This window comes from Odocoileus virginianus, chromosome 17, assembly GCF_023699985.2.
Source record: "Odocoileus virginianus isolate 20LAN1187 ecotype Illinois chromosome 17, Ovbor_1.2, whole genome shotgun sequence".
NCBI classification, from domain to species: domain Eukaryota; kingdom Metazoa; phylum Chordata; class Mammalia; order Artiodactyla; family Cervidae; genus Odocoileus; species Odocoileus virginianus.
The window spans coordinates 32057614-32072177 of NC_069690.1; the positions used below are offsets into that span (position 1 = coordinate 32057614).

Consider the following 14564-nt stretch of genomic DNA (forward strand, 5'->3'; position numbering starts at 1 on the left):
ATATAAAATGGATCCAGGCTTCCCAGGTGGTTTAGTGGTAAAGGATCTGCCTGCCACTGCAGGAGACTTGGGTTTGATCCCTGGGTTGGGACGATCCCCTGGACAAGGAAATACTCCCCACTCCACTACTCTTAGCTGGGAAATCCCATGGATAGAGGAGCCTGGCGGGCTATAGTCCATAAAGTCATAAAGAGTCAGACACAACTGAGTGACTAACCAATAATAACAACAAAATGGAGCCACAAAGCAATGATAGTCTTCCTCCTGTAAGACCTATAGACACCTCTAAACAATTACCAAGGAAACCAAACAGCTCTCAGGATGAGAACCCCATGGATATTGATGCAGAGCCTTCCAGCACTGGTATATTGGAAATGTAGTTCATGTGGATGTATCAGCATCAGCCTTATGAGACTAATCTAACTTGTAACGTACGGGGAAATAGTTCTTCATTCAACACCAAATCTCTAAAACCATCTACTGATTCATCTCCATTCCTGACTTTATTCCCAAAGGATGGCTTTTAAAAAAAATGTGTGCTATAATCCCAGTTTCACAGTAATGGTCAACAATATTTTACAATTTTATGCTTTAAGATTTCAGACATCTTAACTGAAACATCACAATACAGGAACTTATGTTCGATGCTTTGTTAAGTGGTAGCCAATGGCAACCACAGGGTTAGGGGCCCCAAAATTTAAAGTATCAAGTCTAAGTACCTTTTGTGCAAACTTTTCTGTTTCTTTGCTCCTCTGGGGGCCCCCTCTCTGCCAGGTGGGACAAGAGGCAAACCCTGTGATGTCAGTGGCACAGCTTCCAAGAAAACCAGCAGCCACTTCTGACTCATTCTGTTGTTTCCTCAAGAAACAATGCAAGCACTACAGGGCATGCCACTCCACCCCCAGCCCCCCAGCAAAACCCCATGCCCTCCACCCACTCACTTCAATGCACTTGCCCTACAGAGATGGGGGGTGCACAAGTCCCCTCCCCCAGCACTGCTGGGCGCAGATGCAAACAGGGACCATCTGTCCACAAGTGCAGAGGTGGGGCCCCTCCCACACCCACTGCCCACCCCCAACCCCGCCCCCAGGCTCACTAAACTTCAGCCACAAGGCCTCAGGCCAACAGGAAAGAGAAGTCAGGAGGAGGCAGCTGTCTGCAGACACAGGAGAGGTGGCTCCCATGCTCCATGCTGCACAGGCTCCCGAGAATCCACGGGGTTCACTTCCCGTGGCCTCTGGCTGAGAAGGTGGCTCAATGATCCATGAGCTGTGGTGGGAGATGCCAGCACGCCCCCCACTCTGACTCAGGGCAGGAGCGCAGGCGTGGTCCCTATTGCCCCATCACAGGCTCTGCTGTGCCATGTCACAAGCCAGGCCTCCTCGGCTGTGTCCCTGTCCCCTCCGATATATTAATCACAACAAGTTAAGTTTCTCTTCCCCTAAAAGGACGTGCTCCTCCCCACCAGGTCCTCCTGTCTGCGGATGTCAGAGGCAGGCGCCTTTATAACACCAGGAGACAGGGCACTCACCAGGCAAACCCCAAGCTATCTAGCCAGTTTCTGACTGAGTGTGTCTGTGTGTATCCCTCTGTGTGCATGTCTGTGTGTCTGTGTTTGTGTGTGGCAGTGGTAACAACTAATCTGTTTCAGGATTTTATAAACAGAAGTCGAGTTGATTTACAATGTTTGTTAGTTTCAGGTGTACAGCAAAGTGAGTTAGTTATGTACACATATATATATTATCAGATTCTTTTCCCTTATAGGTTATTACAAGATACTGAATATAGTGTTATAGTAGGACTTTGTTGTTTCTCTATTTTACATATGCATGCATCCTTAGTCATGTCTGACTTTTTGTGACCTCATGGGCTGTAGCCCGCCAGGCTCCTCTGTCCATGGGATTTTTCAAGCAAGAATACTGGAGAGGGTTGCCATTTCCTCCTCCAGGGGATCTCCCTGACCCAGGGATCAAACATGAGTCTCCTGCATTGCAGGTGGATTCTTTACCGCTGAGCCATCAGGGAAGCCCTATCTATTTTATGTATAGTAGTGTGTATATGTTAGCCCCCAGCCCCTAAATTAGGAGCTTTGTTGTTGCTGTTGTTCAATTGCTAAGTCATGTCCACTCTGTGACCCCATGGACTGCAGCATGCCAGGCTTCCCGGTCCTTTACTATCTCTCGGAGTTCGCTCAAATTCATGTCCATTGAGTCGATGAACATAGGAGTTTGGGAACACTCAATTTAAAAACCAAAGTAAATCTTGAGCTCAACAAAATAAAGGCCTTGTGGAGGGAAGAAACCATGATGGACTCTGGTTCCTTCTTGCTTTTTGCTCAGCAGGCAGACTTCTCCCCGCATGGGCACCTTCAGAAGCCTGTGGTCCCTGATAGACTCACCAAGGACCCCAGCAGTGGCTGTGGGTTTTCTGTAATGATGACAGTATTCTGAAAAGGCAGCCCTGGGTCTGGTTGAAGGGTCAGAGAAGCAGGGTCTCAGCTGGATCCCAGCCATGCTGGGCACTGTGTCGCAGGTGTCTGGAGGCTGGCAGGGTGGCCCCTGGCAGTTTGTCTGTCAGTCTGTCTAAGGCACTAAAGATCTTCCTGGGAGAACTCTGATTCTTTGGGCTGGGGGGAGGCAGGGACTGAGCCAAGAAGAAACACTGAAAGGGCACTTTCATTGCATGCTGTCTTTGGGGCAGATAGAAGCCTTGGGGGACCTGGTGGTAATGGAGGAGGGCCAGCGGCAGGCCAGGCCCCCATCTGTGGGCCCAGGAGCTAGGTCTGAAGACAGTGGGCAATGAAGCCTCCAGTGCATGGATGTGACAGCAGCAGCCACCTCAGGGTGGGGGAGGGACAGAGGGACAGAGGGGAGGACCGCACGGCCATCAAGCCTGTCAGCATTTGTGTTGGCTCCTAGACCACTGGAGGAAATGAGGGGGAGACAGAACTTTCCTGGAACTTCCACAGGCATGGAGTGTGCGGGGCCAGCCTCAGGGCCGCACCGGCACCCTGGCCGCCTCAGGGCCTGGCAGACACCCCTTCTGGACAGCAGGCAGAGTCCAGCCTTCCACCCAGCTGCCGAGTCGGCCATCGCTCTGGATTTTCTTATTGTTACCGGATTAAGTGAAATCACTGAATGTGCTGATTTCTTTTTTGTTTTCACATTCCTGAAATGTTCTTTGCTAACCCACAGGCTTCAGCTCTTTTCCTGGAGCACCAGCTGTCTCATGAAAGCAACTGCTGTACTTGGCGGGGTTAATTTATTCAGTGCCTGGAACAGGCACTCTCTCCAGCACACAACGCTCTCGGATCACGTTTTAAACACACACAATAGCCACACACGTGAGGGATCATGTCCAGGCTGCTTCTGGGATGGCCCTGTCATTGTGGGGCCTTGTAGGGACCTCAGGAGCAGGTCTACAAGGAACAGCAGGACAGTAGCAGGCTTGTGACCGGTCCCCAGGGTGGGACCCAGGCACAATGATGCTACAGCACTGTGGCTCCCCCTGAGGACAGGTTCTTTGTGACACAGATGTGTCTGACTGGTGCGGTTCAGTGCAAAGCAACAGTCCCCTGCCCTCACCAAGCTGCCCCCACCTGGTTTTTGTTCTGGGTTGAGCCCGCCCAGAGCCCTGCCCATGCCTGCCAGGTGCCCTGCACTCAGACTTGAAGGACAGACAGGCAGCTGCTCTGTCACCAGCCTCCAGGCCTCCCCACAGCCACTCTGCACCCAGGACAATGGCTTCCCACCCCTATTCCTACTCTCAGCCTGACCCCTACAGTCCTGTCCTGTCTTCCCACAACAAGAAGCGTCCACAGCTCCCTAACCAGGCTGACTCCCTGCTGACTCATGCCCCATCCCAGCTCTTCAACCCAGAGCATCCTACAGCAAAGGACTGCCTTGTTCCTCTGGCTCCACAGCTCTGGGCCCACTGTCCTGTCTGTCATCAGTGTTGGCTAAAGACAGAAACTTCCGTAAAACCAGCAAACTGCTAGAAGAATGCAGGAGAAAATCTTTGTGACCTTCAGTTAGGCAACGATTTCTTACCATCAACACCAAAAGTATGATTCATACATAAAAATTTTTTAAAGTGATAGATAAATTGGAATTCATCAAAATTTAAGACTTCTGCTCTTCAGAAGACATTGTCAAGAAAGTGCAGAGCCAAGCAACTAGCTGGAAGGGAGGCATCCACAAAACACAAAACTGATCAAGGACCTGATTCCTGAACTTACGAAGAAACTCATAAGACTCAACAATGACAGAACACACAACTCAATAAAAAATGATCAAAGATTCAAACACTTCACCAAAGAAGATAATTGGATGGCAAATAAACACCTGGAAAGATGCTCAATGTAAGAGTCATTGTTGTTGCTTGGTCACTAAGTCAAGTCTGACTCTTTGCAACCCCAAGGACTGCAGCATGCCAGGCTTCCCTGTCCTTCACTACCTCTCAGAGTTGGCTCAAATCCAATGCCATTGAGTTTGTGATACCATCTAACCATCTCATCCTGAGTCATTAAGTACATGCAAATTGAAACCACAGGGAGACATTACTATACGTCTAATTAGAATGGCTTGAAATTTAGAAAAATAAAAACGAGTGCTGACAAAGATATGGAGCAACTGGAACTCCCATTCATTGCTGGTGCAAATACAAAATGTGCAGCGGCTTTGCAAATCAATTTAGTAATTTCTTATCATTAAAAATAAATAAACACAAAAGGTAACTGTGTAAACTTTAAAGATCTCATTGGCTTTACTCAAAGATTCATGAATGGGGTAGAAGCCCATCCAGCAGTGAGAAAGGAACTCCAAGGAGGTATACAGAGGATAAGACCTTCACAGGGAGAATGGGCAGAACAGGAGGCCATGCTCAGCAGAAAAGCAGCGTGGTTATTGCGAAGTTACTTCCCTTTAGGGGAGGTGGGGGTCCACCAGGCCAGTGACCTCAGCCAGTGTTGATCAGGGAATTCCTGATTCACTGGTTTTAAGAACCTGTTCTGGGGAGAAGGTGAAACTGTAGTGAAGTCGTGGTGTAGTGATGGGGGCTCAGCATCAATGACTCCAGTTGGGGCTCCTTGTCTTTAACAGTATAAAATTACACCTGCACTGATCATATAGTCCAGTAATCGCGCTCCTCAGTATTTGCCCAAGAGAAATGAAAGGGTGTCTGAGTGGGAAGTAATTCATAGGCTTGGTTCTGATGAAATAAAATTCATGTTTTAAAACAAAATAAGAAAAATTTAAACATAATTTACTCTGCCTTTGGCCTCCTCCCTCCCCACTAGTGTGCATGTGCATCTGCACTAACCAGACCCCCGCACTCCCCACCCCCAAGGCAGAAATACCTGCTCAACCATAAAATCAACTTTTCTCCTCCTACAACAAGGACCTACTGTGTAGCACAGGGAACTATACTCAATATTTGGTCATAACCTATAGGGAGAAAAATCTGAAAAAGAATGTATATGTATAATTGAATCATTTTGCTGTATACCTGAAACTAACATAATATTATAAATCAACTATGTGCTTAGTTGCTCAGTTATGTCTGACTCTGCAACCCATGGACTCTCAACCCAGGAGCCTGTCATGCCCCTCCATCCATGGGATTGTTCAGGCAAGAATACAGGAGTGGGTGGCCATTTCCTTCTCTAGGGGATCATCCCAACCCAGGGATTTAACTTGTGTTTCCTGTGTCTCCTGCATTGCAGGTGGATTCTTTACCTGCTGAGCCATGAGGGCTTCAACTAAAAAAAATTAAAAAACAAAACAAAATTTATCTACTTCTCGTTGTTGTTTTGGGTTTAGTTGCTCAGCCATGTCCGAATCTGTGACCTCATGGACTGTAGCACGCCAGGCTCCTCTGTCCATGGCATTTCCCAGGCAGGAGTACTGAAGAGAGTTGCCATTTCCTTTTCCAGGAGATCTTCCCAACCCAGGGATCGAACCCATGTCTCCTGTATTGGCAGGCAGGTTCTTTACTACTGAGCCACCTAGGAAGCCCCTCTCCTTCTGGTACCAGTGATGTAACTCTCGAAGGTAATGTTCCGTTCTCAGTCCTGTTGGGGCCACAATGACCACCACTCACCTCATTTGTGCAGACAACTTTGGTGGACTTCATGCACAAGGCCACTACAGTACTTTCCTGCACCAGACAGTGACTGGTGCAGGAAAGATTGGTCAGATGACCTAGGGAGATAAAAGGCCCCACCTGGAGAAAGTTCTCAGCTTAAATACTTACTTATGACCTTATATTAGTATCACTAGCTATATTACCTTATATTCTATCTATTTTACAAAAGTACTGTTTCTTACATCACCAAATGATGTGTGACTGAGACTCAGATAAAATAAATGATGATTAGGTGGTCTGAAACAATTGACCAAATATACAGTCCTATAAGATCAAGTGTAACTCTAGATGTGGGAGGAAGCAACAAGAGGAAATTGTTTCCTGGACATAACAGACTATAAGATGGGGATCCAGAGGCTTTGGGCTACTGTTAACAGGGCCTAGTCCACTAACAGCACACTGAGTGGCCCATCAATGAAATCCTTGCCTGACTTGGGAACAAGCATTCCTACCACCATAAGACAAATTGGTCACTAAATGCCTCCCAAACCTTGGTCAAAACTAAGACCAAAAGGGAGAGGCTTGTCAAATAAAGAACGCTGCCTACCATCCAGTTCCATAAGAACCAAGTCATCAGCCACTGCTGATGATGACCCACAGGACACCCTGAAGAGTGTTCTGAGCGAAGACCAGGATGAAGCACTCTGCTCTGGGAAAACTGGCAGAACCAGCCCTCAGACAGTTTGATATTTTCAGGAGAAATTTTTATGAACCTGGATTCTTGCATCTTCCCATACTTAGAAAAGCACTTAAAAAAAAAAAAAAGCATTAACTGAGGTGTCTGCTCCTCATGACCAGCAGCAACTTCCTACCAAGATGGGTGCTCATTGCATGTACCCCCTTCACCAAAACTACATATGTACTGGCCTCCCCTGCTTACCTCTTGGGAACAGTCCTCAGAGCTACCCGAGAGGCCATCTCCCATGTTGTAATCCTCGGGAAGCTTGAATAAACTTTCCATTTCCTTCTTAGACTGACTATTGATTAATTTTTTCATCAACAGTTCATAACAAAATCCATGGCTGATTCATGTCAATGTATGGCAAAAACCACTACAATATTGTAAAGTAATTAGCTTCCAACTAATAAAAATAAATGAAAAAAAAACAAAACAGTTCATAACAGCAAAAAGCCAGTCCTATGGGACTATGCCTTATACTTTGTGCAGGCAGACAGCATCAGGACTGAGTTCACAGCTCAGTGGTGGTTGGAAGACACGTCAGAGAGGCTGAGTATAAAGATGAACCAGAGACTTGGGGACGATTGTGGTGGGATCACACTAGGCACGCGCTCGGCGAATTCATGTGGGCTCCTTGCTCTGACCCAGGCCCACCCCCAACCTCACTTCCTTGCCCGCCTCAGACTGGGCCGCCCCGGCCCCCAGCAGCCAGGATGTCCAGCTCCCACTTTTTTTCTTGCTCCTTCCTCCTCAGCTGCCTTTCCCACCCTCACCCCTTTCACACCACAGGTACGGCCTTCTCTTGTATGACTGAGTATGGGAAGACCAAGTCTCTCAAAGGGATTGAAAGCAGAAAATCTGGTTTTACATATAGACACAGCATCTCAAGGGATGCGTTACATGTGGTAAGAGCTCAGAATTCTTCTGTTTGATGAATTAATGATGAAACAAGCAGGCACAGTGACCCATGGCCAGTGAAGTGGGTGTGGTCAGCACTGGGAAAATAGAACATCACCTAGGAGTTCAGAGAGATGGTTTCTTGGTGATAAACAAACAGGACTATGGGGGTTAAAACTCCACACCTACTATTCTCCTAGTAGTCACTTGTAGTTCCCCAACCTAGCTGATCAAAACCACCTGCCAGACTGATTAAAAACATGCAGGCCTGGGGTTCACTCCCTGCGACCCTGACTCAGTCCCATCAAGGGTAAGTCTTGCTTTTTATATATATATATATATATATATATATATATATATATTTATATATATATATATATATTTTTTTTTTTTTTTTTTTTTTTTTTTGCGGGGAGCCACACTGTGCAATTTGTGGGATCTTAGTTCCCAGACGGAGATTGAACCCAGGTCCTTGGCAGTGAAAAGCTCGGAGTCCTAACCATTGGACTGCCAGGGAAGTCCCTTGCTTCCAATATTTGTAATAAAACTCCTAGGGTTACTGTAATGATGTAAAGTAATTAGCCTCCAACTAATAAAAATTAAAAAAAAAAAAAAAAAAAAACTCCTAGGGTGTCTCTGAGCAACCAAACTTGAGACCTAGCTGCCTAAACAGCCAGAAAGCTGAAGACTCATTGACAGGTAATGATTTTTTAAAAAAGGGCAGCTCTGAGAATCTGTACAGAACCCACACATACATATGACAGAAATGTGACTGGATCATCAAACTGTGATACATCCATGCCTGGCAATACAAAGAAATAAAATACTGACACACAGAACAACATCAATGAATCAGACACAAAATTCTATGAGTGTATGGTTCCACTGATATGAAGTTTTAGAAGAAGCAAAACAGAGTGACAGGAAGCTGATCAGTGTTTGCCTGGGGATGGTGGTGGGGTTGGGGCTGGTGGGCTGGGAATGGGGTTAGAGGGACACTGAGGAAAATTTTGGGGTGAAGGAGATGCTTAGTATCTCAATGGCAGTGGCAGTTCTGTGGGTGTGTGCAGTTATCAAAAGTCATCGAGTTCCATGCGTTCAACACGAGGCCGAGACTCGGAACCCAGGACCTTAATGGAAATCCTGCCACTGTTAGCCCACGTGGTTAGCCCGTCACCATGTTCTGTGTTCTGATTTGGAAATCTCTCCTGGAACCTCCTCCCACTCATTACTCCCAAAGCCTGGCAACGTTGCCAGGGGCAGAACTGCTGCTGGTCTTCCTGCCCAGAGTTCAGGGCCACAGCCGCCTCTGCCAACAGGCTTTTCAGACACAGAACCAATCATGCCCCATCTCAAACTCCCATTTAGATCCCTGTGATTACAGACCACCCGCCTCCACCCATTCCAGGGTGAAGACAAAGTGCCACGTGCCTCTCTGGGTTCTCTCTCACCCTCCACTCAGACCTGCTCCTGGCTGGACTGTGCATAGCTCCCCACAAGCACCACCACAGCTCCAGGCCTGAGCACTCGCCACCTCTCTGGCCACAACGTTCTCCCCAGAGCCTCCGCTGGCAACTCCTGGTCACCTTTCCATGCCTCAGTTTCTCCACCTTGAAAAAGAGGGTCATACATGCGGGCACCTCATGGGAATCAGAGGAAACAATCCTCTAGGAGAATTGGACTGCTTCATTTGCCACGCAGTTGGCATGCCAAAGTCTCATGTTCATCATTTTAAAAAACATCTACGTGTTTGAAAAAGAAAACTGAAGCCAGGGAAAAAGACACTTCCCATGCACTGGTTTTCCCCAGTGAAGGTGCAGTCCTGCCTGTTTGGCAAGACTTTTCGTGGGTGTCTCCTGTTGAGACGACATGGACACACAGAAACTCATGTGGCAGAGGAGAGAGAAGAGATGAAGGGAAGTGAAACGGCCACTCTGAGCACAGCCACAGAAGACATAGTCTGTGGGGCTGAGCCGGAGGGACAGAACCGGGTCAGAGGAGCACATGTGTGCCTATCTCTGCGTCCTAACGAGAAGGGCAAGCCCATTTCTGAGTCAACTTAAAGGATGAACGTCCTGCGAAACTGAGCTAACGGTGTGATTCTAATAAGAGATTAGACTCAGTGGAAGAAAAGGGGGAATCCCCTAGAACTGAATTTCCAGCCACCAGAGTGGTGAAGACGCTGCAGAGTAAGTTGAGCCCCTTGCCCAGAGGGTGGGGGCAAAAGACGTCTAAACAGAAACCACGTAACAAGTAACTTCCTAGAAAAGCCTCTATCTCTGTCATATCTTTGAGACTGCCATCTAGGCCTCGCAAGCACAGCGTTTGGCCCAGATACTGTGCACAGGGACGTTATCCGGCCCTATGCAAGGAAGGGAGGGGGCGCTCCCCAGAGCTGGATTTCAGGGGAGAAGCCTTAGAACCGGTCCAGTGGGCGGTCCCCTCTCATAGGACTTCAGATTTCCCATGCCTGGCAACAACACGCACACAAGCAGGCTCGGCACCACGGCTGTGAACACATCTTCACGCTGCCAGTAACTAGTAGCCCCTGGAGGAGGAAATGGCAAGCTACTCCAGTATTCATGCCTGGGAAATCCCGTGGACAGAGGAGCCTGGTGGGCTACAGTCTACGGGGTCGCAAAGAGTAGGACACAACTGAGCAACTAAACAGCAGCAGCAGCAGTATTAATTATCCTTACTTAGCAAGACAAGAAAAGTGACAGGCAGTGAGAAAAGACAATGTTTTCAGGCTGTCAGAAGATGTTTGAAATCCATCATCAGCCCCCCAAACAAGCACATAGCACACACTTGCCCAGCCCATGAGGATATGTTAATACTGTCAGGAGTCACTGGAGACTTGAGATGTTACACCCACAGCAGAAGAACCTCTTTCCCCAGATAGCGCTGTTGTTCTGAGAGTTTCTGCCCCCACTTTAAATAATAACCAGCTAGGTACTTACTCCGAAACCTTCTCTTGCTTCTTGGGAGCGGCTGACCTCGATCAGCAAGCCAGTGGTACTATTTTAGGGTTTGGTGCTGGTGGGAGGAAAACCACACTCGAGGGGCCGGGCGCTGAACATTGGAGCAACACTTTGCTCAGGAAGCAGGCGGGCACTGCTCTCCAGGGCCTCTCCCCCTGCCTCTCCCTCCCCTCTACCCCCTCCCATAAACTGCAAAATCACTTCTACCCTACTGGTGCCTGAATGCTTCCTTTGAATGTCTCTGAAACATAGGATTTAAAGATGTAGGCTGGCTGCTTTCTTGCTGATTGCTCCCTGAGATATCAAACAGAAGAAAAAGGGGGGGTGGGGAGCCAGTCTGCTCTGCAGAGGTGTTGTTGTTCAGTAGCTAAGTTGAGTCCGACTCTTTGCGACCCCATGGACTGCAGCACACCAGGCTTCCCTGTCCTTCACCATCTCCGAGTTTGCTCAAACTTATGCTCAATGAATTAGTGATGCCATCCAACCATCTCATTCTCTGCTGCCCCCTTCTCCTCCTGTCCTCAACCTTTCCCAGCTTCAGGGTCTTTTCCAGTAAGTCAGCTCTTCACATCAGGTGGCCAAAGGATTGCAGCTTCAGCATCAGTTCTTCCAATGAATATTCAGCGCTGATTTTAGGATTGACTGGTTTGATCTCCTTGCAGTCCAAGGGACCCTCAAGCATCTTCTCCAGCACCACAGTTCGAATACATCAATTCTTCAGCGTCCGGTCTTCTTCACAGACCAACTCTCACATATGTACGTGACTATTGGGAAAACCGTAACTTTGACTATACGGACCTCTGTCAGCAAGGCCGCAGGGCTCCTCCCCTGCTAAAGTCTGTGGCTCTTGGCAGTGACTCTTAATTCTACAACTCATATGGAAATGCAAGGGACCCAGAATAGTCAAAACAATTTTGAAAAAGAGGAACAAGGTAGGACTCACACTTCCCAATTTCAAAACTTAACTACAAAGCTACAGCAACCTAGACCATGTGATATTTGGCATAGGGCTAGACATACGCAGATAAATAGAATAGAACTCAGAGTTCAAAACTAAACTCCTACGTTTATGGGCAGTTGATTTTGGACAAGGACACCAAAACCATTCGATGGGGAAAGAATAGTCTTTCAACAAGCGGTGTTGGGACAATTGGACATCCACATGCAGAAGCATGAAGTTAGACTCCTTCCTCCCACCACATGCAAAAAATAAAAAGAGCTAAAAAATAGAAAACTCTTAGAAGAAAATATAAGCATAAAACTTTGTGACCTCTGACTAGGCCACGTTTTCTTAGATATCACACCCGAGACACAAGCAACCAAAGAAAAACTAGATACATTGGACTTCATAAAAATCAGAAATGTTTGTGCTTCAAAGGACACTATCAAGAAGTGAGAGCTTCCCTGGTGGCTCAGTGGTTTTTAAAAAAAAATCCACCTGTCAATGCAGAAGACTCGGGTTTGATCCTTGATCCAGGAAGATTACACATGCCATAAAGCAATTAAGTCCATGTGTCACAACTACTGAGCCTGTGCTCTAGTGCCTGGGAACTATAACTACTGTGCCCTAGGGTCCCAACTACTGAAGCCCATGTGCCCTAGAGCCTGTACTTCACAAGAGGAACCATCAAAATGAGAAGTCCACACGCCGCCACTGGAGAGTAACCCCCACACACCGCAGCTAGAAAAAAGCCTGCGTGGCAACAAAGACTTAGCATAGCTAAAAATAAATAAATAAAATTTAAAAAAAAAAGAAAGTGAAGAGATAGTCCACATGATGGGAGAAAATATTTACAAATCACATATCTAATAAGGGTCTATTATCTAGAATATAGAGGACAAGTAACCCAACTGAAAAATGGGCAAAGGAGCCAAACAGAGAATTCTCCAAGGAAAATATGAAACATACAAACAGCCAATAAGCACATGGAAAGATATTTGCAATTATTATGCATTCAGTTCAGTTCAGCCGCTCAGTCGTGTCTGACTCTTTGTGACCCCATGAACCGCAGCACACCAGGCTTCCCTGTCCATCACCAACTCTCAGAGTCCACCCAAACCCATGTCCATCAAGTAAGTGATACCATCCAGCCATCTCATCCTCTGTCGTCCCCTTCTCCTCCTGCCCTCAATCTTTCCCAGCATCAGGGTCTTTTCCAATGAGTCAGTTCTTCGAATCAGGTGGCCAAAGTATTGGAGTTTCGGCTTCAACATCAGTCCTTCCAATGAGCACCCAGGACTGATCTCCTTTAGGAGGGACTGGTTTGATCTCCTTGCAGTCCAAGGGACTCTCAAGAGTCTTCTCCAACACCACAGTTCAAAAGCTAAAAGTACGAGAATCAAAGCTACAATGAGATAGCACCTCACATCTACTAGAATGACTACAGCTGGAAAATAAATAGTAAGTTTTGGCAAAGATGTGGAGAAACTGAACCTCCAGACATTGTTTGTGAGGATGTAAAATGGCACTGTTGTTTGTTTAGTTGCTCAGTCATGTCGACTCTTTGCGACGCCATGGACTGTAGCCCGCCAGGCTCTTCTGTCCATGGAATTCTCCAGGCAAGAATACTGGAGTGTGTTGCCATTTCCTTCTCCAATAAAATGCCATGGCATCTGTGAAAAAAATTTGGCATTTCCTCAAAGATAAAGACAGTCACCACTGTGATCCAGTAATTCCACTCCTAGGTATGTACCCCAAAGAACTGAAGACAGGAGCTTAAATAAAAATCTGTACACAAATGCTCACAGCAGTACTATTCACAATAGCCAAAAAGTAGGAAAAAAATCTTCATCAATTGATGCATGGATAAACATAATGTGAGATCCATACAATGGAATATTATTCATCAGTAAAAAGGAATGAAGTTTAAAAAAAAGGGCGAAGTAGTGGGACATGATACAGCATAGATGAACCTTGAAAACATTATGTTGAGTGAAAGAAGCCACATCAAAAAGATTATAATTGTATGAATACATTCATATGAAATTTCCAGAATAGCAAATCCATAAATACAGAAAGTAGATTTAGTGGTTGCCATGGGATGAAGGGAGGAGTTAGAAAAGGGAGTTACTGATAATCGCTCCAGGACTCACTTTTGGGGTGATGAAAATGTTCTGGAATTTGACAGTGGTGACTGTTGCACAACTTTGTCAATACACATGAAAATTACTATATTGTACACTTCAAAATAGTGAATTTTATGATGTGATTTATACAAATTTCACAAGTGATACTGTAAAATATTTGATGATGTGGAACAAAGATGGCAATACAGTGGAATATATGGTCATGTACTAAGTTTGCATCAGCACTGAACTGAAGATGCAAAACCAATGGCTACAAAGGGTCAACTGTATATTTATTTTTAAAAATCTGTGTGTAAGTGGACCCATGCAGTACAAGCCCAGCTGTTCAAGGGTCAACTGTAGAAATATCATATGATCCCACTTCTGGGTATTTACCCAAAGGAACTGAAATCAAGATCTCTAAGAGACATTAACACTCCCTTGTTCATGGCAGTGCTATTCACAACATCCAGGATGTGGAATCACCCGAAGTATCCATCAGCAGACTGATGGATAAAGTGGTATGTATATACAACGGAATGTGATTCAGCCTTAAAAAAAGTAAGGGGAGTCCACAGACTGTGACAACATGAATGAACCTGAGGACATTATGCTGAGTGAAATAAACCAGTCACGTAAGAACAAACACTTCCTGACTCCACATATCTGAGGAACTCTAAAATAGTCAAATTAACAGAACCAAAGAGTGGAACAGTGGTTGCTAGGGGCTGGGGAGGGGGAAATGGGGCATAAAGTTTAATTAATTAACCAACTGGCATAAAGTTTCAGTCAAGCAA

At 46.3% G+C, this 14564-nt stretch overlaps 1 protein-coding gene across 6 annotated transcripts in view; it reads right to left on the reverse strand.

Moving 5' to 3' along the window:
• The window catches only part of SPECC1 (sperm antigen with calponin homology and coiled-coil domains 1), a 195976-nt gene that overhangs the window by 150246 nt on the left and 31166 nt on the right, over positions 1-14564 (reverse strand). The window contains exon 1 of one of the 6 annotated variants that reach the window (XM_020896402.2): positions 10681-10865. The exons of the other annotated variants lie outside the window; for them this stretch is intronic. The gene's annotated coding sequence lies outside the window, so the exon portion shown is untranslated. Of the gene's footprint in view, positions 1-10680; positions 10866-14564 lie in introns of those variants that run through there. 6 annotated transcript variants of the gene reach the window in all.